The following is a 19,853-nucleotide window of genomic DNA, read 5'->3' as shown; positions in this document are numbered from 1 at the left end:
TTTCCAGTGACAGTTTTCATCTAATTATAATAATTGAGAATTTGATTAATCAAATAAGACTAATTATATAAGTAGATGGAATGCAAAAAATTTATCTCCAACGACAGCAACCAATATTACCTTGGTTCTGCCCAGCTACGTGATATTCGCATATTCTTCGACTCTGGCTACAGTTAGCTGGGACGCGGTATGTGTGTGTGTGTGTGTGGATGCGTGTGTATACGTATGTATGTATGTGTATATGTATGTGTGTATATGTATGTATGTATGTATATGTATATGTAAATTGGTGTTTCTGCATGTGCAGACGTCCTAATGAATAAGCGCATTCATTATAAGCAATTGAAGACTATTGATTTTCTTTTATTGGGCCATGTGGTATGTTACAGTGGGCGTGTGCCGATCCTCGGAAAACCCTGCAGGGTGGTCCTGTGCCATTGTGACACCAGATGTACGTAATCCTTAATGTATCGAAACTGGTGGCATACTTCTATGTCTACACACCTGTTATGGCCATTTTCGCATCAACATGCGTCTCTTGGCTTTGTCTTCGTGACATCCCTGCGTAGAAGTCAGACTGCGTCTCCACCTTAGTGTTTCATTTTCTACGTAAGCTGTGAGCGGAGCAGTCTACAAGATGAGGCATTTCATAAGATTGAAGATGTGGCCCTTGTGATAAATTTCAGCGTTGTGTGGAATGACAAGCTCCACACTATGAAAGTAAACACAATTGCATGCCTCGTCCTCGGATGTATAGCATTTGATTGCACGTTTCATTTAAGGTTCGTTTCAGCTTCGCGCCATATAAATTCGGGTATATGCTCGCAATCTGCATTAATTTGTTTTCACGTGGCAGACGCTAGACATTTCATAGGTTGTCTGGTCTACTTGAGGTCATACATATGCTACGTAGCTTTACGCAGTCATCAGCTGATAGGCACCCACAAGCATTTAGCCTTTGCGCTTCACCTTGCTACACCAGTAACCACCTAGTCCTACTCAATTCTTTATTCCCGGTCCTTACGGCGTAATTGTGCTTACCTTAATATTGTTACTACCTACTTACCTACTTACTGTTAATTGTGTTATGCTTCCATTTGGTTTGTGTTTTCTTATGTTATCTTTTATCTTTGCGCTTTTATCTTGCCTCTTCTACCTGTCCTGCCTAGCTTCGTCTACCAGTAAATATAGTAAAGGTATACTGATATTGCATAAATGGGCTAATACAAGCGAAGCACGCAAGTATAGCCCGATCTATTGAACAAAATTTAAAAACGGGAGGAACACAACCCTATGTGTCAACCATTGCAAGAGTATATATGCGGCAGCACAGCTTGGTGCTATGTTCAAGCACGACCAAAATAAAACAGAATTTCTCTAATGTGATACCTCATTGGGGTCCTTAAAGCAAATAAATGATATATGCATTGTTCTGGATGATTCATCGATTAATTGTGTTGTTTATTGTCCAAAACTTACCGCGTTGGTTCGTCTGGTTGCCAATTGCACGCAGTCAGTCTGGGAATGCAGACATTAACTGTCGTCGCAGCTGAAATCGCTGAAGGCTTTGTTGGCCTTTTTACGTGGCGGTGGCGTATTAGAAAAACTATACTTATCCCGCCGTTTTTTTTCGCCCCTTTCTTTTTGTCCCCACTCTTGTCTCCCTGTTTGCTTCCCCTTTCCCTTCCCCTAGTGCAGGGTAGCAAACCGGAGGTTTAACTCTGCTTAACCTCTCTGCCTTTCTCTCATTTGCATCTCTCTCTCTCTATTGCATCTCACTGCGTCTATCAGCGACCGTGACGTAAAAATGGTACGGAAATGAAATGGAAACAAACCACAAAGGACAGAATTAAAGCACGCGTCATCATCACCATCAGCCTATTTGTCCTCTCCAGTTTCCCCTAATCTTCGTCTTGCCGCAGCTGATTGTATGTTATGCCTGCTAAGTTCCTAATTTTATCACGCTGCCTAAATTCCTGCCTTTCTTGACTGCACTTCGCTTCCCTTAGCACCCATTGTGTAAATTACCGGTGATCGGATTTACACATTACTTGGCCCGTCCAGCTCCATATATCTGTGCTAATGTTGGATTAGCCTTCACGTATGGTATTCCAGAGGCTAACGGCCTATCGTGAATTCGGTAGTGTGGGCAGGCGATTCAGCATTACCTTAGTCTTCTGCATATTATTCAGCCTTACTCCTTTATTGAATTGGCCCAGTCAAACCACAGCAGTCATGCCTTACTATTGCCACTGATTCAAATATTAGAAAAAAGGTAGGGATTCGAAATCGCAATATTATACACCCGAGAATGTCAGCACCAAAAAGATAGAAGGTTGCACCAAGAATTGATCCTCCTAGAAAAACATCACCTGCACATCAATCCATAGGTGCGATGGCAAGGTCTAATCTGACATTCCTCAGTCACTCGGTAGACGTTACGGTAGACATTAGGCAAAAAAGCGCGCTTTGTTAAGCAAAGGTCGAATGAGCATAATTAAAATGGGAGAATATGAAGATGGCGTCCACCTTACAGGCATATGGTTATCGCAGAAAATTCAAGGCAACTGAAATCTTTCCTATGCGTTCGCATCGCATGACTTAGGCTCTTGTCCCACGTAAGGAATTGCGATTTCATGGACTCTTTCTCTCCATGTTCTCTTCTCGCTGTGTTCAGACAGTAGTTGTTAACCTTTTCCAGGATAATTCATATGTTGATAGTTAGTATTATGTTCTTCGGCTTGGCTTGCATTTGCCTGTTTCTTTTTTCTGTTACTATCGATCGGGCCATTAATATCTTGACAGAAAACACCGAGGCGCGTACGTTTGTGTTTACACTAGCGTTACTGTATGAGACTATGTAGATGAATGTTTTTCATTGAACGGCGGATGGTCAGTGCTTCGGGAGCAACTTCTGGGGCGATAACTTTACGGGCGATCACTATTGAAAGCGATCATGCCGGTTCAGTGCGAGTATACGGCCGAAGGGGGTTCTGGCTCAGTGCCCAGCTCGTTAGCTGACTGTGAACAGATTAGTTCAAGACTTCGCGTTCTCATCACTTTCTCCGTGCTTATCACGCATGCGTATCGTTTCTTCCTTATTTTCCATCGGTGCCGAGAACGAACGGTCGGCAGGTTCCTGTCGTGCCAATATCAGTCGGAGAAAGGCGATGCTGGCCTTTCGTTCATCGCCGGGTCAAGCCTGGGAGACACCACGGCGCTCTACTCTGGTGCAGGCCAGCAAGGTGAGCACATCGAAGACGCGACGTGTTGCATCGTAATATTTCCATTGCATCTCGCAATGGCAAAATAATTCTTTATAAAACGATTTCACGCACTCTAAATGTATGGAATAAGGTTAGTCGTTTTATTAGCCGCATACACTGCTGTGAAGATTTGCTTACTAAATTATCAAGCACGTTATTATGCACCAAGGCGAATGTGGAGCCTCGCTGACGTAACTTATAATTATTGCAGTTAGCATTCCATGGGAACTTCGCCCAGTTTGAGCTATATTTGTCCTCCTATTGGTTTGTTTATCGGAATCTAACCTGTTCCACGCCAACTTAGGTCACGGTGTAGTCGTGGTTTTATGGGTTGAACCTCGGGCTGCTGTGCTGAGTGGATACGAAACGAAGCTTCGGGTTAACTTGTGCCGCTGGTCATGTGATTGTAAGTGCTGCTCCTCAGTGAACTTTCACGACATTCTGAATCTCTCTTTATGCGCCGCGCATCAGCAAACCATCTTTGGTTACTGATTATGTCCCATGGCCAGTCTTGGTTGCGTAATGGCTATGGCAATGTGCTTCTGCGCCCAAAGGCGCGTGATCAGTTCCCTGCCGTGGTGGTCGCATTTCAATGGGGTCCAAGTGCATAAATGCCCATGTATCGCGCATTACCTGACGGCTGAAGAAACTCAAATAGTCAATTATTCCCTAGTACCACCCTGCGGTGTGCCTCATAATCATTTCATAATGAAGCACGTAAAAGCCAATAATTAAAGTTCATGTGCCATTGAGTACGTACGCCCCTTGATTAAATGTTCTTGACGCCAACTTTCTGTGTTCCGCATTGCGGTGAACTCCTTTCACGCCAACTAGGGTCACTGGGCTATTCTAGCGGCCCGTTGCCATGCTGCCTGACCCGACGGGCCTTCTAGCGATCTGTTTTCATCATCATCATCAGCCTGGTTACGCCCACTGCAGGGCAAAGGCCTCTCCCATACTTCTCCAACAACCCCGGTCATGTACTAATTGTGGCCATGTCGTCCCTGCAAACTTCTTAATCTCATCCGCCCACCTAACTTTCTGCCGCCCCCTGCTACGCTTCCCTTCCCTTGGAATCCAGTCCGTAACCCTTAATGACCATCGGTTATCTTCCCTCCTCATTACATGTCCTGCCCATGCCCATTTCTTTTTCTTGATTTCAACTAAGATGTCATTAACTCGCGTTTGTTCCCTCACTCAATCTGCTCTTTTCTTATCCCTTAACGTTACACCTATCATTCTTCTTTCCATACCTCGTTGTGTCGTCCTCAATTTGAGTAGAACCCTTTTAGTAAGCCTCCAGGTTTCCGCCCCGTAGGTGAGTACTGGTAAGACACAGCTATTATATACTTTTCTCTTGAGGGATAATGGCAACCTGCTGTTCATGATTTGGGAATGCCTGCCAAACGCACCCCAGCCCATTCTTATTCTTCGGATTATTTCCGTCTCATGATCCGGATCCGCCGTCACTACCTGCCCTAAGTAGATGTATTCCCTTACGACTTCCAGTGCCTCGCTGCCTATTGTAAATTGCTGTTCACTCCCGAGACTGTTAAGCATGACTTTAGTTTTCTGCAGATTAATTTTTAGACCCACTCATCTGCTTTGCCTCTCCAGGTCAGTGAGCATGTATTGCAATTGGTCCCCTGAGTTACTAAGCAAGGCAATATCATCAGCGAATCGCAAGTTACTAAGGTATTCTCCATTAAATTTTATCCCCAATTCTTCCCAATCCAGGTCTCTGAATACCTCCTGTAAGCACGCTGTGAATAGCATTGGAGATATCGTATCTCCCTGCCTGACGCCTTTCTTTATTGGGATCTTGTTGCTTGCTTTATGGAGGACTACGGTGGCTGTGGAGCCGCTATAGATATCTTCCAGTATTTTTACATATGGCTCATCTACACCCTGATTCCGTAATGCCTCCATGACTGCTGAGGTTTCGACTGAATCAAACGCTTTCTCGTAATCAATGAAAGCTATATATAAGGGTTGCTTATATTCTGCACATTTCTCTATCACTTGATTGATAGTGTGAATATGGTCTATTGTTGAGTAGCCTTTACGGAATCCTGCCTGGTCCTTTGGTTGACAGAAGTCTAAGGTGTTCCTGATTCTATTTGCAATTACCTTAGTAAATACTTTGTAGGCAACGGACAGTAAGCTGATCGGTCTATAATTTTTCAAGTCTTTGGCGTCCCCTTTCTTATGGATTAGGATTATGTTAGCGTTCTTCCAAGATTCCGGTACGCTCGAGGTCATGAGGCATTGCGTATACAGGGTGGCCAGTTTCTCTAGAACAATCTGTCCACCATCCTTCAACAAATCTGCTGTTACCTGATCCTCCCCAGCTGCCTTCCCCCTTTGCATATCTCCTAAGGCTTTCTTTACTTCTTCCGGCGTTACCTTCGGGATTTCGAATTCCTCTAGACTATTTTCTCTTCCATTATCGTCGTGGATGCCACTGGTACTGTATAAATCTCTATAGAACTCCTCAGCCACTTGAACTATCTCATCCATATTAGTAATGATATTGCCGGCTTTGTCTCTTAACGCATACATCTGATTCTTGCCAATTCCTAGTTTCTTCTTCACTGTTTTTAGGCTTCCTCCGTTCCTGAGAGCATGTTCAATTCTATCCATATTATACTTCCTTATGTCAGCTGTCTTACGCTTGTTGATTAACTTCGAAAGTTCTGCAAGTTCTATTCTAGCTGTAGGGTTAGATGCTTTCATACATTGGCGTTTCTTGATCAGATCTTTCGTCTCCTACGATAGTTTGCTGGTGTCCTGACTAACGGAGTTACCACCGACTTCCATTGCACACTCCTTAATGATGCCCACAAGATTGTCGTTTATTGCTTCAACACTAAGGTTCTCTTCCTGAGTTAAAGCTGAATACCTGTTCTGTAGCTTGATCTGGAATTCCTATATTTTCCCTCTTACCGCTAACTCATTGATCGGCTTCTTATGTACCAGTTTCATCCGTTCCCTCCACAGGTCTAGGCTAATTCGAGTTCTTACCATCCTGTGGTCACTGCAGCGCACCTTGCCGAGCACGTCCACATCTTGTATGATGCCAGGGTTAGCGCAGAGTATGAAGTCTATTTCATTTCTAGTCTCGCCGTTCGGGCTCCTCCACGTCCACTTTCGACTATCCCGCTTGCGGAAGAAGGTATTCATTATCCTCATATTATTCTGTTCCGCAAACTCTACTAATAACTCTCCCCTGCTATTCCTAGTGCCTATGCCATATTCACCCACTGCCTTGTCTCCAGCCTGCTTCTTGCCTACCTTGGCATTAAAGTCGCCCATTAGTATAGTGTATGTAGTTTTCACTCTGCCCATCGCCGATTCCACGTCTTCATAGAAGCTTTCGACTTCCTGGTCATCATGACTGGATGTAGGGGCGTAGACCTGTACAATCTTCATTTTGTACCTCTTATTAAGTTTCACAACAAGACCTGCCACCCTCTCGTTAATGCTATAGAATTCCTGTATGTTACCAGCTATATTCTTATTAACCAGGAATCCGACTCCTAGTTCTCTTCTCTCCGCTAAGCCCCGGTAGCACAGGACGTGCCCGCTATTTAGCACTGTATATGCTTCTTTTGGCCTCCTAACTTCACTGAGCCCTATTATATCCCATTTACTGCCCTCTAATTCCTCCAATAGCACTGCTAGACTCGCCTCACTAGATAACGTTCTAGCGTTAAACGTTGCCAGGTTCATATTCCAATGGCGGCCTGTCCGGAGCCAGTGATTCTTAGCACCCTCTGCTGCGTCGCAGGTCTGACCGCCGCCGTGGTCAGTTGCTTCGCAGCTGCTGGGGACTGAGGGCCGGGGTTTGATTGTTGTGTTCATAGGAGGTTGTCGCCATGTACTGCACCAGGGTGGCAAATCCTGCTCTGGTGAGGGAGTGCGTTACCGGTTCTCGTCACCGGGATCAGGCCACACTCCAGGCCTGTTTGTGCAATTTTATCAACACGCGGATTTTTTTTTTAAATCCGGTGGAAAATTGCCGGCACCGGGATTCGAACCACGGACCTCTTGCACGCGAGGCGGGTGTTCTACCTCTACGCCACCGCTGCACTGTGCACCGCCACCGCCACCGCGATCTGTTTTAGTGGCCTGCAATGGCAATGTTTGCCCTGCGGATTTTGTGGTTAGCTTTTCTTGAATCCTGGTGTCTCAGTGCAGCCCCCACTCACCCCCTCCTTGTGTGATGGGCACCTTGCAACCTGGTATCTCGATGCCCTGTCTCCTGACCTGGTGTCCAGCTATGCTATAAGCCTGGTGTCCTGATGCTCGCCCTGTGGACTTGGTGGCCAGCTCTTCTTGTTTCTTCGGCTGCTGATCAGAAAATCGCGCATGCGTTACGGAATCAGAGGAGGTAAAAGTTCTGAGTTTTCTTTTTATCGAAAAGGCAAGTTGATAGAGTGACTGGTTAACGTATGCAGAATCAATGTCTGGGCTAACTTCGTTCTTTTCGTGTTGCTTGATTTCGTCAATTTTTTTTTGTGTTTACAGACTGCCTTCACCGCTATAACACGAGATGTGACCTGAATCGAAATCGCGGGCCGCTTTCGCGCTGGCTGTAATTTTGCTATTGGCGATGAATTAGGTGGTTGGGAAGAGTGCTCATTTTCTTTCGTGACTTGCTTTCCTTCTTACTTTCTTTGTTTCTTTCGTTCTCTCTTTCTTTATTGATTTATGTAAGACAATACACAGATTGTCTTAGGGGGCACGGCTAAAGGCAAACATTTGGCTGACTAGGCCGTGCCACCTGTATATTTATTTATTTATTTATTTATTTATTTATGCATGTATTTGTTTATTTATTTATTTATGCATGTATTTGTTTATTTATTTATTTATTTCAGGAGTACTGCTGACCTCTCATATGGGGCCTTAGGCAGGAGTGGGTTATAACACAAAAACAGATTTGAAAACAGAGAGAAACAAATCTAGAAGCGCAAAGGAAAAAGTTGCCACAGCAAGTCCAATGCCGTCACGAGGGAGAACGTGATTTATGTACAGATACAAGAAACAAACGCTACAAACTCGAATACTAGAAATTATACAATTCAAGGGCAGAATGACGGCAACAGACATCTCTTGACAAACATATCTGCAACGAGTGAACATACCATAATAAGACCAAGATAAACTTGTGAAACATTATGCCTTGCGAACGCCGAAAGATACACATGATGCCAAGCAAATATTTTTAGCACACTGAAAAAGTACTAGAAAACATAAATTGTAGCGTAGTGCGCGTGCGTTGAACGAGGCCAGATAGGGGAAGGGGGGGGGGGCTTGTACGATGGTGTAAGGTCAAGTGGATTGTTGCCGCAGTTTCGCCATGAACGACTCAACACAATTTAACAGAGTGGGCAAGGTGGCAGCAGTACGAGCATCATGCTTACCCGCTGCCTATTTCTTACGCAGATCGCCTTCCTCGCTTGTTGCCACCTCGAATGTGCTGCGGTCATCTCTCCTGACGTCACAGCTCTCGTGCACTCGCCGCCATCATCAAGATCCCTGGGTGATTCCGCTGGCAGCTGTACGAACTGTCCTATCTCCCTTCCGGATGACTCTCTTGATCTGACCGCCACCACACGTGCCCGGAGCCCTGGCATAGCTGGCACACTGAACCGTCCATTCACATTCAAGCCCAGACCCATGACGTCAACGATCATGCCTATAAATTCCCAGCCGGATCCTTCCTTCTTCAGTGGGCAAGGTGGCAGCAGTACGAGCATCATGCTTACCCGCTGCCTATTTCTTACGCAGGTATGTTACTTTCAGAATGCCCGCTGCATTCGCTCTGATGTGCGGTTCTTACTGCTGCTCCCTTGCCCACACCATTCTCGCAGATGCTTTGCTTATATTTCTTTGTACTCGCAGCTCGCTGTTTGTATTAGTAGATTGTTACAGAGTGGTGACGTTGAAAGCAATCCTGGTCCTCGCTCCCAAAAAAATCCGAGCCTTTCGCAAGGTTTTGACGATCAACCATCGGTGTCTGAAATGCTCGCTGAGCTTTTGAACGGACAGAAAAGATGAGCTGAGGATATCGCCGAAATTAAAAACTTTCAACAATCTGTTAATACACGTTTTGAGACTATCGAATCGCGTCTGGCCGCTCTGGAGTCCTCGTCACATAAGCCTGCAGTCCCAAGCGGCAGCCTTAACAGTGAACTGGCACGTCTAACAAACGAAATTCACAACCTTTCAACTAAAAATTATGAATTAGAAAGCCGTGCTCGAAAGAACAATTTAATCTTACATGGTCTGCCAGAATCCTCCGATGAAGATAATGAACGCCTGTCCTCAGACATTGCGAAATGGTTTGAGGATAAACTTAAAGTGAGCTGTCCTCAATGAGAAAGATGCCATCGTCTTGGAAAGCGTTCACGTGACCGTCCGCGACCCGTGATTATGAAACTTCCCGACTATCGGGAGAAAGTTTCGGTATTAAAAAGTGGTCACAAGCTAAAGGAAACCAATTACCGTATTTCGGAAGATTTTTCACTACGTGTCCTGAATATCCGCAAGAAACTTTGGGAAGCGTCTGAGAGTTTTAGGAACAATGGGTGCACGGTCTGCATACGGTTTGACCATATATTTATTGATAAAGTTCGCTATAACTGGAACAGCGCTTCTAATACATTAGAGAAAGTACATCGTAATACAGCACTAAATAGCGTCGCACCTGCCTCTCCGCCTTGACTCCTTCGTCGCAAAACCAATGGCCTCCGTGTATTAAATATTAACGCAAGAAGCCTTCTCAATACATTTTCCGACTTCATCTCTCTAGTAACTGCTCATTCCCCCCATATTATAGGCATTACTGAAACATGGCTACATGATGGCATATTCGACTCTGAAGTTGCGTTAAGTGGATACACGTTGGTAAGAGTTGACAGACCGAATGGTAGAGGCGGCGGTGTTGCCCTCTATATACAGTCCCACCTGAAGTTTTCAGTCCTTGAAACCCCATGTGAAATTGAATTGCCTTTGTGCAAGATTCATTTGGAAAGGTCATCCACGCTAATTGGAGTGTTTTACCGGCCTCCTGGCTCTTGTGGTGATCAGTTCGCTTCCCTTAGCAACGTTCCGCATGATTTGAAATCAGCAAATATAATACTTATGGGAGATTTTAATACACCAGGCATTCACTGGCCCTCTCACCATTACCGGCTGCGACGTGTCACTCTCAAGAAAATTATTGCGCCTTTCCCTGCCACTCGGTCTTAAACAAATTGTCCACGAGAACACCAGGGAAACGGCTGTCCTAGATTTAGTTTTTCTTGGCTCAAGTCTTTTCGAGGGTGGCTTCCAGTGCTGCGTTACTGACGGGATTTCTGACCACAAAGCCGTTCTGTTCTCGGTTTGCTGTATTCTCAAACCGCGGATTGAGTACTGCACTTTTCGTGATTTTAGCCGCGCCGATGATGCTGCAATTACCGACACACTTAGCGGATCGTTTGAGAACTTTCATGAATTATCTTTGAACAATGATGTCAATGTTGCCGTAGGGTTTTTTGAGAATATTGTTGAAAGATGTATTAACCAATTTGTTCCCCTGAAAACAAAAAGAAAAATATTAATTCACCGTGGATGACAACAGGACTGCTGCATTTATCGCGTCGTGTTTCGCGATTGCGCAAATCTAAAAGAAATGGTAATCCTGACAAAATTGCAGAGTTCAATGATGCCAAAAATGAACTGCGCCAGAACATCTGCCAAGGATTTCTACTATGCTGTTACTTTGCCAAAATTAATGAACACAAACCCTCGTATGTTCTGGAAATCGATAATGCCAAGTAACAGCACAACTAACAGTGTAGTTGTTAAGGACGTGGCAGTTTCAGATTCACTCACGATTGCTTCCGCTTTTAACACCTATTTTCATTCCGTGTTCACACAGGATAACTCTTCACTTCTACCTTTTAGCTGTGACTCATACCCTCCTATTGAAGACATCGTCGTCTCTAGCTCAGGTGTTCTGAACATGATCCTCCATTTAGATACTAAAAAGAGCTGCGGCCCAGATCACATACCAAATTCTTTCCTCGTTCGCTACTCCCTTTGGACAAGCAGATACCTCTCCGTTATCTTCCGTAAATCATTATCCGCCTCCACTGTTCCCCCATCCTGGAAGCTTGCTACGCTCATACCGATATACAAATCCGGTAACGCTCAACTTCTGCAGAACTACAGACCCATCTCATTAACTGCCCACTCATGCAAGTTACTCGAACATATAATTTTTAAACACGTCACGGAATTTCTTGAAAGCCACAATATCCTATCCAATTAACAACATGGTTTCCGTCGCGGATATAGCACCACTACCCAACTAATCGAATTCACGCATGATATTTGTCAGTCATTAGATTTAGGCGGACAGATTGACGGCATTTTTGTTGACTTATCCAAAGCTTTCGACACCGTTCCACACCCAAAACTCTTCTACAAGCTTAACTCCATTCTAAATAACCCATCTCTGGGTGGTTGGATACATAGCTTCCTAACCCAGCGTTCTCAGTCTGTGCAATTTAACGGCTCTATTTCCTCTCCTGTCAGTGTTTCATCCGGCGTCCCACAAGGTTCCGTTTTAAGCCCGCTTCTTTTCTTATTATATATTAATGACTTGCCGCATTGCGTGTCCGTTAGTATTCGTCTTTACGCTGATGATTGCGTCCTCTATCATAGTATTAACACACCAATGGATCATGATTTACTTAATGACTCCTTTGCAAAATTTTGTAGGTGGTGCAAGGAATGGCGAATGAACATTAATTTCTCTAAAACTGTTTCCATGTCCTTCTCCAGAGGCCCATCTCCATCACTTTTCACGTACACTTTCCATGGTCAAGACTTAGACTCACCGAATTTAAATACCTTGGTCTTCATTTCTCCCATGACATGTCATGGTCGAAACACATTGACATCATATGTAACAAAGCTTTCAGACGTCTCGGTTACCTCCATCGTTCATTGCGTAAGGCTCCACAGGATACCAAACTGATGACGTATAAAAGACTTATCCGCCCCATTCTTGATTATGGCTGCATCATATGGAATCCTCATAAGAAATCCGATATTAAAAAGTTAGAATCAGTCCAAAAGAAATCAGTGCGCTTCATTTTTCGCAACTATAGCCGAGATTTTTCCCCTTCTTCCCATTATACAGCTACAGGGCTTACAGTTCTTTCATCTCGCCACCGCTTAGAATGCATGAAATTTTTACACACGCTGATTCATTCTGAGGGCCTTGACACACTACATGATTATTTGAAATTTAGTCCACCTTCTATCACTAGGAGTTCTCATAATCTCAACCTTATCCCTTTCTTTTGCCGAACGGAGATGTTCAAGCACAGCTTCTTTCTACTGGCCATTGAACTCTGCAATTCACTGCCTGGAAGCATCCGCTCTTTACCTATGCAAGAATTTTTGAAAGCAATTACATATACTTGATATTCATATTTTTTGTGCCTGTATCTCGTTTTCTCGCTTTCCTTTTTCTTTCACTACCCACTCCTGCAATAGCCTCACCGAGGCTGAAGTATGTATAAATAAATAAATACATAAAATAAAAATAACGTATCAGCAGAAAGAGCATCCCATTCAGTAACGGTGCGCGGAAAAAAAGAATGTTTAAAAGCTCGGGTCTTGCAAGAATACTCCCCCAGTTTCTTTGGGCGTTCGGATCGCGCGGATCGCCAGTAACGGATTCTACGTACGTATCCTTGTTTATGCCCAGCTTGTCATGATAAAGTAAAAAAAACACGTATTTCAAACGATAATGTTGTCTTGTCTGCAATGTATCCAGGTTAGCATTATTTAGTAGTGTGGTGGGGGACGTAAACGAACTGTAGCGATTGTAAACAAATCTAATTGCTTGCCTGTGAATCACTTCAAGCTTTTTAATGTTTTCTTGGCTACGCGGATCCCAAAGCACGGAAGAGTACTCGAGGATTGGACGGATGTAACTTTTGTACGCAATTAGTTTTAATTTTGGGGTAGATTTGCGCAGAGACCTTCTTAAAAATCCCATTTTCTGCATAGCTTTCTTTTCGATGTAGGCGACATGCTCGTTCCACCTAAAATTAGCGCCAAGTATGACGCCCAAGTACTTGTATCAACGAAAGATAGTTTTTGGCCATTAATAAAATAATCGCATTTTAAGGGCCACTGTTCACGCGTCACGCTCATAGCCACCGTCTTCTTTTCGTTCACCTTCATTTGCCAGACTTCACAGCAAGTAGATATTTTGATTAAAGCTGTGTTTAAGAGAGCCTGGTCGCATGGACTGCGTATTTCCTGATAAAGGAGGTAGTCGTCTGCAAATAACTTAATAGTAACCGGAATATCAAGGGGCATGTCATCTGTGAATATTAAAAAGAACAGTGGCCCAAGCACTGAACCTTGATGTATTCCCGACTTCACCGGTCGTGGATCGGAGCATACGCTGTCGATAGAGACGGTTTGATTTCGATACGAGTGGTAGGCCTCGATCCATGAAATTAAGGTATCATTTTTCAGCATAGGTTTGAGTTTTGTCAGAAGTTTGGGATGGGACATGACATCAAACGCTTTTTCAATGTCTAGGAAGATCATGTAAATTTGGCCTTGCTGGCAGCAAAATGGCAGTGGCAGGCGTTAAGGAAGTCACACATGAAATCAAAGTAGTACACATTAGCCAATAACGTCCCTATGCAGCTGACCCAATTCTTTGAAGACTAAGTAGTGACTGTGTCAATGCTGGCTGCTCGGTTATTGTAGGCACTCCCCATTGCTCTTGGTTCGGACAACGAGTGGGCAGACTGCCTGGCCAAGTTCCGCTTCCTAGCAGACGACGTGAGCAAAGTCATCGCGACTCATGTTAATCAATTAACGCTGAATCAACTTTTCGTCTAGCATCCACGCGAACAGGCATCCGCTGCTTTTTGTTGTAACGGCATTCTTTTTCGGGCTCGTAATGTAGGCCTATGTCTGGTTAGGCAAATGTACTAGAGCTGTAAAGTGCAGCATGTTCTCGAATTGATGTGTAGTTGAAAGTTCGTTCTTTATTCCGAAAAGGCAATTCAAGCTTCACTGACAGAGTATTCAAAGAATACTGCAGGCCAGTTCACTATTATTCATGCTTCACCTTGTTTTTTGCTCGTTTCTCTCAGGGCAGCATGAGTGGAGAATATTGCTGATCCAACGCACATGCTATAATCTATTTTGACCGAACCTTTCGGTAAATGCAACCAACGGGGGCGCGCACAATTCTTTGATTTCACACTACGCAACGAGTAAATTCATGCACTGTTTACCCACCACCTTAGCCGCGTATAATTTTTTATTTGTGCTACACACCGTTCAGAAGCTATTCTGAAATGCAAACATCCAATCTGATGGATGCACAGTCTGAGCTGTCTTAGTAATGATGTGGCGAGGACGAAGGCGACGTGTGTTGCTTGTCTAGAGAACAATGCTGATGACAGGTGTGTGCACAAAGAAGTAGGACGCATTTGTAGTCACATGTATTCTGGACATATCCGGGGAAATTTCAATCTTGAGAGAGCTTTGCTTGGACGGCCACCGAGGGCGATGTACCATTTACTGTGGCATCTGCTGTGGATTTTCTTTCATTGGTTATTTTGTCCTACATGCTTACATTCGCAATCATTGTAGATGGTTACTGCACAATACTTACTTGCCACAGCACTTAAGTAGTCATGCCGCAGACATGACAATCCCTATCATGTATCCGTCATATCATCTTCGTCTTGTAATCTAATAGTTGTCGACCTCGGCATGCTTATTGGTGTCATCTTCGTGTCCTTGTCTCCACGCTGTCCTCGTCGCCGTTTCCATATCTCATCGTCATTTTGTTGTCATTGTCAGACCCTTATAGTGGTTATGTCATCAGTCACGTTCATGTCCTACACAAGCTTCGTCGCAGTCATCACAATTGCAACCATCTCATCTTTCTGTGGTGGCCGTCTTCGTGACATTAACGCAGTAATCATGTTATTGTTTTCACCATGACCTCCGTATTTTTTGTCGCCCTTCAATGCCTTTTTGATGCATGACTTTGTGTCGTGATCGTCATACCATTGCTTTCTTCCCTCTCTCTCTCTGACACACATGCACACACAATGTTTTTCCGTCCGAAAAGATTGAAGAATCTGGTAGCACGCTGCGAAGCTATTAATTAGGATGCGATATGTGTAGCGTTGGACACGGACATTAATTAGCACCGGTCAAGTTCTCCGAACGCAACCACTCGCCGTTGCATTCCAATTGTGGTGCGCAGGTGCGCGTCGATGGACCATGCTACCGGACCCGCCACACAGGTTGGCTATCCCGACGCCGTGAGCCCCCGCGTGGAGCTTTTGTCTCCCCGTGTTTCCCGAAATACCAACAAGAAGCCGGAATGGTTCGAGGTCGTTGACTCCTGCAGCACTGGGAGGTCGTTCAAGGAAGATCCACCCCTTTCAGATGAACGCCTACTAGGCGGAGAGGCAACTGCGGATGGATGCAGCCATCGGAGAAGAGACTTGCCCATGGTGTGTCTCCATTTGCTGAACATGACGGCACTTGCACGGGCCCTATGATTTGATGAGCCTGACGACACCTGTGCGGAATCGACGACTGGGTGAAAATGACGCCCTCCCCCCCCCCCCCGGACGTACTGGAAGATTATAAGCGAGAGAACCGTCGGGAAAAGACGTTCTTGCCGCTAGCCACAGCGTCCGAGTTTCTGGTAGCCGTAAAAACGGCTTCCTATTATTTTGCTTTGTTCTATTCCTGTAAAGAATGTAAATAAACCTTCATTCCACTAAGCCCCCCTCAACTTCGGCCATCTGCCGCACACGCAACGGCAAGATACCGCAGTAAGCAGGTGGCCACTCGCTCAGTGGAGATTACCGTAACCACAACATAAGCCATCAAAAAAGTATAGTAGCTGCTCTGATGGGAAAAGTCTCCACGTTGCGCAGCGATTTAGACACTTGTCTATTTTTGTCTACTAGTCTATCCTATTTTGATTTGTGATTCACACCGCTCTCTTCCTGTGTCTTAACGTTACGCAAAAATTACTCCGTTCCATCGCTTTGCATGCTCCTTGACTTCTTGTCGAAGTTGTTTGTTAACCTCCAATTTCCATGCAACCAGTCTGGAAAAATTAAGTATTTGTTGTAATCTGTACACAGTACTTCCATAGGGTATAATGGGACTGTGTCTTCTTCGCTCACATTACCTGCACGTCAAGATACAGTTTACTTTTGTTCATTTTGGGCAAGCTGCGGTATGAAAGAAGTACAAACAAGAGCTCTGTGTTAAGTAGCACCCTGTGCTGATGAAGAGCCGCAGTCGGATTAAAAGTTAGTTCTTATAACACACCCCTGCTTTAAATATCACATTAGGAAGCTAGGGAGTTGACTTTTCTTTTTAGAGCTGGCCATTTTCGGTCCTATCTTGAAGTTCGCAACGTCTTGCAGTGAACTTCATATGCAAATTTGTAGGTATCATCACCGTCAATCCAAGCGTGAACAATTCGGAAACAATTCCGGCGTATTGCTCTGTTTCCAAGTTCACTTGCATTTGTAAATGTTTCCCTTCAGGCTCGAAGGCGTACACTCTGGATATGCTCGAAAACTGGCTACAGGGCAATTAGATTCAATGCCATTGCCCTTAACAGGCGTTCCAATCAGGTATTTTTGGTTGAACTCTGTGTGTGGTCTTTAAGGGAAGATTCATATATAAATTAGTTATAGCCCATGTCAAAATTTCGGCCTTCATGTTTACACTATCGAGTTGCTGGACAGCACATGAAATGTTTTGTTAAGCTAGCTTCATGTGTGCCTTGCAATCGGAGCACCTAAGGAGCACTCATTCTTGTGTCAGAGTTCACATAAAGCGCTGCTTGGACTTGTGGTTTGGACAAAAACTTTGACTGCCTTCACAATGCAGTGTGCCATTCACAAATTCAGAACTGTTTCGTTTTCATCATGGTGGGCATGAAATGGCATAAATTTTCTTGCAAGAGTTGTCCTGCGGGGGCTTTAGAGAGATCTATCTAAAATACTTGATTATCTGTACTGTAATCGTTCGCCCTAGCAACAATAGGTGTGTGTTAGAGCTCCTTTCTCGGTACAGTAGACTGCAGTACGGTACACAAAGCTTGCACTGATTACCGCCCTATTAGTAACCACAAACTAGATGAAATCTCTCATCTTTAATGCTTCTCTGTACATTCACCTCACGAATAGCTTGCCTGTCTCAGCAGGAAGGCGGGCGATAAAAATCAAGACGATGAACACAACGAGAACAAGGTGGAAGCAGGAGCCAACGTTTCCACAAGTCGACTTGTCTTTTGCAAGGCGACATATGCTTTCCTCTGCACAGTATATATAGGTAAGGTTCTTCTAAAGGGGAGAGGGCATTATTCGGGTGGGTGCGGGAACGAGCGAAAGTGTGTTAATGGCGAGGGTGTAGAATTAAGAATAAAGGACTGCTGTGCACAATGCCGGTGACACGGCCGTGTTTCAGTCGGCCTGTCAACAGTGTGTGCAGCAACCCTCTATTACCTGCTTCGCTGGTGGCCGTGGGCTATGCCGTCTGTGAAAGAGATGAAATAGAGAAGGAGCGGCAAAAACCAGTGCTCGTAGAAAATATAAAAACTTGCAGAAGGAACATTCGAGGATATGAAACACTTCCGAACTAGTACAAGTAAAGGCAGTTTTGACTTCCTGTGTGTGACTATTTGCAGTGCTTTTAGTTTTAATGTCACCTTGAAGGTGCTTATAGGTTTTCCACCTTGGGCGACATGTTTTAATAACGGGGAATAATCTTTTCTGACTGTTGCGCACACTAACCTGTCTTTGAAATTCCTGTTGGGGCGCTAGGTAACCCTTGGTACATCATCGCTTTTCTCAGACGCTCATTACTTGATAATAATGGTGTTACTTTAGTAGGATGTTTATGATTGGGAGGGCATTAGAATATCTTGTTATGAAGGCTGGCGATCGGTGTGGTTCTAGTGTAGGCTGTTTCTTAGCTAATTCCGACTGTCTCTCCAATCCTGACGCGACATCATAAGCTCTATCGAGAAGCACTTGAGGACACTTTCGGTCTGCTAGCGTTGTTTTAAGGTAATTTAAGTGGTGGATATAATCGTCATCTTCGCTGCAGATTCTTCTTATCCGTTTCGCTTGCCCAGCGAAAATTCCTTGCTTGCAGTGTCGCTCGAGAGGAGTGTTGTAGCTCACTGGGGGTTAAGATAGCAGCATGCGAGCACCGGAGGTCGAGGACGGGAGAGAGCTCGCGCATTGGCCCACAGCACCACGGACGTTAGTTGCAAAGAGAAGCGCGTCGGAGGCCGGAGAGGGCCGCGGTGGGAGAGGAGCACGTGCGTTGCGCTGCGCATTTGTTGCCCAACGGGTACGTGCTTTAGCGCGAAAACTTTGTGGCGTTCGAAGGTTTAGACATTGCGTGCAGTTGGCTAGCTTATACGAAGTGTGCCGTAGATCAGGTGCTGTGGTCGGCGCTAGGAACCGGGGACGGTGAATTTCGTCTTCCCGCGGTCCGTAGCGCCGACCGCCTAGCGAACAGCGTAAAACTTCTCGAAAACTAAGGAAAACACGTGAGAAGTATTTATTTTTGTAGGAAGCAGTTGCCACCTCTCTCAAATGTTTTCACTTTCCAATTGCAGACATTTGCAGAACAGCGTGCTTGCCGGAAGTGGCGAGGATGACCCCACCACGGACTTCGAACGACAGCCCCTCGAGCAGGAGCAACTTGCTGCGTGGTCCGCCGCACACCGATGACCCAGGCTGGAGCGGTCCTTCTCGATCGTCAGGTCTTGAATCTGCGTCAAAGCGACCACATTTATTGTCACGATGACGTGGCCATTGGCCCAATAGCCCACAATTCTGGCAAAGGCGTGGTTACGCGCACACAAAAAGAAACATAATCCTGGAAACAGCGCTGGCCGTAAGGCCAGGAGACGACAGTGATGACGTGTAACGCCGTGCACCAAGACTAGCCTGTCACGTGTCGTGAGTAGACTCGTATGGGTTGGCAGGAGCAGATGCCGGCTATTCTAAGGAGGGGCTTGGGGGCTGGATGAGGGGAGGGGAATCGAAATGGAGCAACAATATAACCGGGGCTTAGCTCGTTGTCAACGTGATAAAGGCAGAGGGAAGACCAGGAGTACAATCTTGGTTTAACCCCGGGGTTGCGATGCATAGCCGATAGAACGGAAAACTGGGTGAAGTTTCAGGAAAGTGACTCTAAGCACGACGCGACTGCCCCGCCTTCTGGCTAGAAATGCACGTCTGATGTTCGTGTCTATTGCGATACGTTCGTTCTTCACCTAACGTGACGTAGCCTAAGCTGACGTTAAGCTGATTTAATTAACCCCTGGCTGTAGTTGTGTGTTCTGGCGCTGGTATCAGCGTGGAAGTTTATTGATGAAGTATAAAACAGCGCATGCAAGCAGGCTGGATGTAATTGGGCACGTTTCACTGTCACAATTTGCGAGTTGCGCGCAGTAGCATCAGCTGCGCATCACCGTTGCCA

General features: G+C 45.1%; 1 long non-coding RNA gene across 1 annotated transcript; it reads left to right on the top strand.

Annotated features, from left to right (window-relative positions):
- The first annotated feature begins 7,468 nt into the window (after positions 1 to 7,468).
- Positions 7,469 to 19,386, top strand: LOC142560606 (uncharacterized). The gene is made up of 3 exons (XR_012823400.1): positions 7,469 to 7,659; positions 8,718 to 9,062; positions 18,985 to 19,386. It is a non-coding gene; the product is annotated as an uncharacterized LOC142560606 (long non-coding RNA).
- Positions 19,387 to 19,853: the final 467 nt, after the last annotated feature.

The sequence above is a fragment of the Dermacentor variabilis genome, chromosome 10 (genome assembly GCF_050947875.1).
Source record: "Dermacentor variabilis isolate Ectoservices chromosome 10, ASM5094787v1, whole genome shotgun sequence".
NCBI classification, from domain to species: Eukaryota; Metazoa; Arthropoda; class Arachnida; order Ixodida; family Ixodidae; genus Dermacentor; species Dermacentor variabilis.
This window is presented reverse-complemented; position numbering and strand designations above follow the sequence as displayed.